This window comes from Zonotrichia leucophrys, chromosome 1, assembly GCF_028769735.1.
Source record: "Zonotrichia leucophrys gambelii isolate GWCS_2022_RI chromosome 1, RI_Zleu_2.0, whole genome shotgun sequence".
In the NCBI taxonomy this organism is placed as follows: Eukaryota; Metazoa; Chordata; class Aves; order Passeriformes; family Passerellidae; genus Zonotrichia; species Zonotrichia leucophrys.
The window spans coordinates 114,167,315-114,174,333 of NC_088169.1; the positions used below are offsets into that span (position 1 = coordinate 114,167,315).

Genomic DNA, 7,019 nt, shown 5'->3' on the forward strand with positions numbered 1-7,019 from the left:
AAATCTAAATTAAATCATCCCCTGTAACTGTGCAATATTTGATCTTTTATGAATTTTTTTAAAATGTGTCAGAGATGGTATTGTGTAACGTAATCCTGGGAGACAATGTCCATGTATGCGTTCAGCTTTTCTATTTTTGAAAATAAAGTTCTTTCTGGGTTTTATGACATGCTGCACTATAGTAGGAGTCCTAGTAAAATATTTGAATATCTGTATATAGGCCTTGCCCTGATAAACCCCGGTTGTTCTAGATGGGCTGCAGCTGTGGCTAGTGAAGATAACTGGGTTAAAAGGGGGTGGGCTTGGCTAGTTGGGGAGACCCTGGAAGAAGTCCTGACTAAGAAGGAACAGCAAGCAGAAGAAGAAGTCTGTGCTGTGAAGAACTGCCCCCAAGAAATATCACTGAGAAGGTATGGGACTTTAGAAATATGTTTGTGACAGTATGGGATTTAGACATATGAAATACAAGATAACAACATCTACAGACACAGAACTCCACAGATTTCACTGGAATTGACACTATTATAGGCAACTGCGTATGCACCCAGGTATGATATTTATTAATTGTGAAGTCAGCTCTGCCAGCCACAGATTTAAAAAGTCTTCCAGTGAAAGGCAGGATCAGCTTTTTGACAGAAATTGTGTTCAGTCTTCATAAGAAAAGCCTTTAATGGGGTGCCCATCAATTTGCTCATCTTTGGATTTCATTTCAAGTATGAAAATATCAATCAAATATGAGAGATCTCCAGGGCTACTTTGCATTTTGGAGCCTGAGGGAAGCCTCTCCTGATGTGGCTTTCTCACCTCAGCACTGCAGTGCCTGATTTGTCATAAAAATTTTCATGCACTAAAATTACCACTTTATATAGATTGAGTAGCACCAGGGAAGAGAAAAATCTGAGAAATAAATCAGATATGATCATGAAGGCATCTCAATGGGTTTTGTAAAGGATTCATTTTAACCTGGTGGTTTAACAGAGTGGTAGGAAATAGGTGGGGAAAAGGCAAAGGCATAAAAGAAAATAAGGGGAATAAAGTGCTTGACTGACTAAATGGTAACATGGAAGAAATACAAGAAGCTTTGGAGAGATCCTAGGGAGCACAGGCTTACTGAACCCAGGACACCAATGGGCAGATCTTCCCTCAAGGAAGATTTAAATCTTTCCGGTGAAACAAACTGTCATGCAATCAGGCTTTTCAGGAAACTTCCTCATGACTTCATTCACAATGCTTTCTTTGCAGTTAACCTGTTTCCTTTGCTGCATAAGCTGTGCTCACCTAACAATTTTACAAGTTTAACCTTGGTAGTTTTCCTTTTTCCCCTGATTTGTAATGCAGCAACACAATTGCCTGGTTGCTGAAATATATAATTGACTGTGAGGTAAGGAAAATAAGGAAAAGATACGAGGAATTAAAACCCAAAAATTCTTTTTGGCCTGGAAAATATTCCAAGGATCTGTATTTTATAGCAGCTGATCTAAGTGCCGCAGCATGATGAAATCTGCTGGACCCTGAGCCCTAACTGCTTCATGATAAAACCAACATTTTCCTATCACATTTGTTCTGAACAAATATTTTTTTGTCTCTCAAAACTAAAGATTGCTGGCACCACTCATCTGTTCAATTCCTGGGATCCACCAACAGAAACACCTGCATTCACAACAGCTGTCTCCCTTTCCCTCCACTTCTGGCTTATTCAGAAGGAAGTGCCTGAACCCTCAAATCCAGGTAAGCTGCTTTTAATAAGGAACTAGAGAGTGGCAAATTCACTTCAAATGTCTTCATGGATGGTTGTTACTTAATAGAAAATGAATACTTTTCCATTTTATCACTTCAAACAAAAGTAGGTATATCTTGATTAAAAAAAAAAACAAACAAAAATAAAACCTACTCACTTTTAATTTAGAGGCCTATTTTAGGTTTCTTCCTTTCCTCTCTTCTCCTCTCCTCTTGCTTCTCCCTATATTTAATTTTTACTTGACTTTGCTTTCACCACATGGACATTTTTGGACATTTGAGCAAAGGCATGCACTTAATTACTTAAAATCAAAGCCTTTAATAGATGAGGAGAATAATGCCTTTGACATCAAAATAAATGAAAAATGAGATGGGAAAGGCATTCATAATGGACTAGTCAGCAAAGGATTTCTTTGGTTGACTTTTATAGTCCTGATGAAGAATGAGACAAGACTACTTACATTGGTCAAGCAAGCACTTAAGCAGGCAGTAGACTTCCAAGTCATACTTGTCTCTTTTTAGTAGTTACATCTTTTAATGGGATGTTATTTAGTGTTAAACAAATAACTGGATCACTCCCAGAAAAATGAAATCAGCAGCAGGTGGAAGGATTATTGATTTCATGCAGAAGTGAGCTGAAGGAGCAGCAACACCGAGGGTTTCAGAGCATTAATGTGGTCAGCTCATGAAGCTGAACCCTGCAAATTGTCTTTCAAATGGTCATTTAAAGCTTATCATTTAAATGGGATACATAGACAGTTTTCCTTTTTTGCTGCCTTCCTTGGTTCAGTAGTTATATTTGCAAAGATAAATCTTCACACATCATTTTTTTTATGGTTTTGACTAAGGATGTGTGGTTTTGTACATGTGGGGGACCATTTACAATTTTTTTGGTAAATTGTATGTTTTTGTAAATAATATATTATTTTTAAAAGTTATATATGTATATATAATTTTTAAAAATATGTGTATATCAATTCTGGGGTTGGATGTTAAAAAAACCTAGATTCTCTCTGTGATCATTGAAGCAGGGCAAGAATTATTAATATGAACAAGCGCATATAATTTAACAAAAAAGACACAAAAGAGGAGAAGCAAAATATATCACACATTGCACAGAAGGCCAAAATCACAGATAAGTTTCTGCCACATTGTCAAAGTCACAGATCCTCAAGTTTTACAAAGACAACTCTGATTTACCTGAACTCTATTCTTGAGGGAAAAAATATCATTATTAAAAACAAATCTAAAGAAAAAACTGAAGGCACTTGAGTGTCCTATGCAAGGCCACAGAGGAAGTCTAGGTCAGAATACACCAATATCTGCTTGCTAACAAGGTGCTGCCAGTTTAAACTTCTCTCTTGCAGAGAATGCCAAGGATTTATGATCCATTGGAAAACTCATCCAGCTCCCAGGCTTTCCTTTGGTGCTGGTTTAAAGTCTGAGCTGCTATAATATGAGAGCTCTTATTATAAAAACACTGCTGAGCAGGAGGAATCCCAGATATGACATTCGATCAAAGCTGAGTGTCACAATGAGCGTCTCTTCATTTCTGCACAGCTGAAAGGCATTTGAAACAAGAGTTTTTGATGGCCACCCAGAGGTTTAACCAAATGATTTCTTTTGAGTCTTCTGTCAGGGTTTTTACCCTCAGTATCTCAAATCACTTGAGCCAGAGGAAATAGGTAAACTAGATGAGTAGAATGTCAGAGGATGAATGGAAAGAGAAGGTTACTGGAGAAACTTAGGTGCTCTAGTCAGTGAGAAGAGTCTGCTGATAAAAAAATGGAGTTATAAAAGTCTATTTACAGATATTCACAGGACAGGTGCAGCAGACAATGAACAGTGCTATCTTTTGAAAGAAATCATTATTTATAACAAGGGAATAAATTAAATATTTGCCATGTCTGCTGTAATTAACCTCACCCCTGAAACTACCACCAGGAAAATAATTCAGGGCAGTGGAGCCACTATCCCTGGAGGTGTCCAAGAAACAACTGGATGTGGCATTTAGTGCTCCAGTCTGGCTGACAAGGTGGTGATCAGTCAAATGTTGGACTCAGTGACCTCAGAGGTCTTTCCTAACATAAGTCATTCTGTGATTCTGCAATTAAAATGTTTATTACTGCACGAGGATGCTTCATGCTCTTTCAGAATAGCCTAAAGCTCTCAGAACATTTTTTACTGTAATTATTCATCCTCCCTCAAAAACCTGAGCTAGTAACACAACACCTCTCGTTATGTGCACACAGTGACCATGCTGCTAGGACCCTCTCCAGCCCTCACCTATCCTCTTCTCCTGTGTTGAAAAAATGACAACAAATACCTTTGAAATGGGCTGTGCCACAGCAGCAAGTCTAAGCCAGCATTTAGGGTGACTGGGTACACACAAAATCAGGTCCCCATTAAGGAACATGAGAGATTTTTACACAGCAACATTTATGTCTTCTATATATATGTTGAATAATATCAGCTGATTCATTTTTACTCAGAAACCTGTACCTAATGATTAACTTTCTACTTCTACTGGTTTGGAAGAGCAGCCCAAGAGCCATTCTGCATCTCATGACCTGAAAGGGACAAAGATTTGTTCAAAAAAAGAACATTTTAATTTCAGGTAGGAAAAGGAACGTCTAACAGTAATAAGTGGAAAGGACATGCTCCAGTTTTCTTGGAGCAGCATAGGGCAAGCCAGTTTTTTCAGGTCTACTTCTTCAAAAGCTGCAGTAAGAGTAAAATGCTGTAAAAAACTGTTCTATAAAAGGAAGGCTTCCCACATCTAAGTGCAAATTAAAGTTTTGTCTGCAGCGGCACTTTTTAGAAAGGTGTAAGGAATGCCCAGGGAAGTTGGCAAGGGACTGAACATCACCAAGGGCTTTAAAAACCTTTCACAAGTCCCATATGGTGAGAAAAGCTCTCCTGACAACACAAGTAAGAGGCAGACACTGAAAGAAACAAGTACAGATAGGATGTCTGATCCTGCATTTCTCAAAGGGGAAAACTCCCTTTGAAGTCCATGGCAATACGAGTAAGGATTGCAGCTCCTATCACTTTGCTGTCATCCTCTATCATGCATCTAATTTAAAAGCACAAGTTCCATTTGAGAGGCTAATTCTCATCTTTCTTCCCCTCCTTATTCCATTTTCTCCTTTAGCAGCTATTTCCAGCCTAATTCAGCCACCTGTGAGATGTAACCGGATCATTCGGCAACCGCCACTCAATTATCAAAGGGAAATTCATGCAGGGGAAAATGGCACAATTTGAAGGCAGCATTTATCCTTCAAAAGTTAAAAGGCCACGGTTGACACTTATCTGAAGCAGCCCACACCCCAAAAGAAATGTGGCAGCAAAGTGAATTAAGGCATCAGGCAGCTCCTGGAGCTCTGGTGCTGGGGGCAGAGGAGCTGAGCTCAGGGGAGGCAGATACAGCAGGGCACCTGAACCAGGAGACCAGGCTTTTGTGCAAAAGGATTTTTGTGCAAAGACTGGTCCAGTGCGTGGTTGTGATGGTTTTTGTGGAAAGACTAGTCCAGATCAGATCCCTAGCTGATCATCTCCTCTGATAAAATGGAACATCACGCTCGTGGATCTGGATGGATTCAGGGACTAACTGGGTATTGAGTTTCCCAACCTCACGGGGATTTGTGAGAGCACAGACTTTCTTTTCTGTCACTATTTTTAGCTTCTCTCTGTTCAGAAGCAGATTTTCTGCTGTCTTGGAAACTGCAGCATTAAACCCTGGCGATTGTTGTGCAGAATCGAGGAGTAGAACTTTTGAACATTACAACATGAAATTAGGCTCCCATTTTCTTTTTTGGATCCACTCTGTCATAATGAGAGGCCCTTAGGAAACATTATGTTCATCCTACTCTAATTAGCTGATGGAATAAAGGCCAAGGTGCTCAAGCTTGATTATTTCTATGTGTCAGGGTAGAGTTCATAGGATATTTTTAATCCAAATGCTGACACTGTTTTGATTGCATTTAATCAAAGAACAAATAACAGCACGCTCCTTATTGTATAAAAAAAGGCATGTAGAAATGTTTGCTCCCATGTGAAAAGCCATTCCTTCTCTACTGTTAATATTGAAAGCATTATGGAAAGGCAATGCACGCTCCTTAAGATTAGAATTTTAAAGGAAACCCCCAGAACTACCAGATCAGGATTTCTACATTAATTCTTCTACAAAACTAGAGTGCAAGCTTGTGGAGTTTTGCTTTTTTTTTAGTTATTTTTATTGTTGTTGGTTTTGTTGTTAATGTTGTGTTTGTCAGAAGGGACATAAAATGCTGAAGGTAGTGCTCAGCTTCTTTTAGATCGACATACTGAAAATACCACTTTGAAGGACTAGGCTGCCTTTTATAGCAAAAAAAAAAACATAAAAAGAATTCAAGGTAAATTTAGCAACTTTGTAAGAATGCCAATCAAACTACTTTTACCAAGTTATTGATGTACCATAGAAAATAAATATGAATCAGAATCAGGCTGATTCCTACTGTAAAAAAATTAATTATAGGATATCCTTACTCTTTGACTAACAGTGGGAATTGACTTCCTAAGGTTCAGAATGTGCTGGAAAATAAATATGCTAATATTTAATACAAATTAAATGGCCTTGCAGTACAAAATAGAAACAGCATGAGGTCTCAAAAAAACATTAACCTCATATTCCAAACCAATATAATTTTCTTTTCCAGTAAAAGCTGGTGATTTTTGAGGGTATCATAGAATACAAAAAGAATGCTGAGATGCATTTTAAAACCTGCAATCTTCTTGTTGAAGGTTTTATGTTCAACTTGCAAGCAGCCATCTTAAAGACTTGGAGAAAAATACTGAATTGTTGTGAACACATTAAATGTTGTGCCAATTATTCCAAAATTGAAAATTATTTCACTGCTCAAAATTTGACAAGAACCAGAAGCCTCCAGGTCCTGAAAGCTTATCCTATTTGAGCCTAGAATTCTCTACACTGTAATTTCAGTGTCTTTTTAGAAAAATTCATTCATGTGACCCAATCATGGGATAAAAATTTTACCAGAGACATTTTAAGTGTTTCCTGCTAGACAGATGAGCCAGGTAGGTTCAATACCTGCTGTAAATAGATGATCCAGCCTGATTTATTTTTCCAATAATATTAAAGTATCTTGTGCTTCACCATACTTTTGGTTTAGGATACTCTGTGTATGGTAGATATTTTTCAGCAACCACAAACAGAAGTACAACCAAAGAGAAGTTTTCAACCTTCAGGGCTCCCTCACAACTTTTAGTAAAATTAGGGAAGG

At 38.0% G+C, this 7,019-nt stretch overlaps 1 long non-coding RNA gene across 1 annotated transcript; it reads left to right on the forward strand.

The window, feature by feature from the left end:
- Positions 1–304: 304 nt before the first annotated feature.
- On the forward strand, positions 305–4,273 carry LOC135443575 (uncharacterized). The gene is made up of 3 exons (XR_010439071.1): positions 305–410; positions 1,599–1,728; positions 3,105–4,273. It is a non-coding gene; the product is annotated as an uncharacterized LOC135443575 (long non-coding RNA).
- The last annotated feature ends 2,746 nt before the right edge of the window (positions 4,274–7,019 follow it).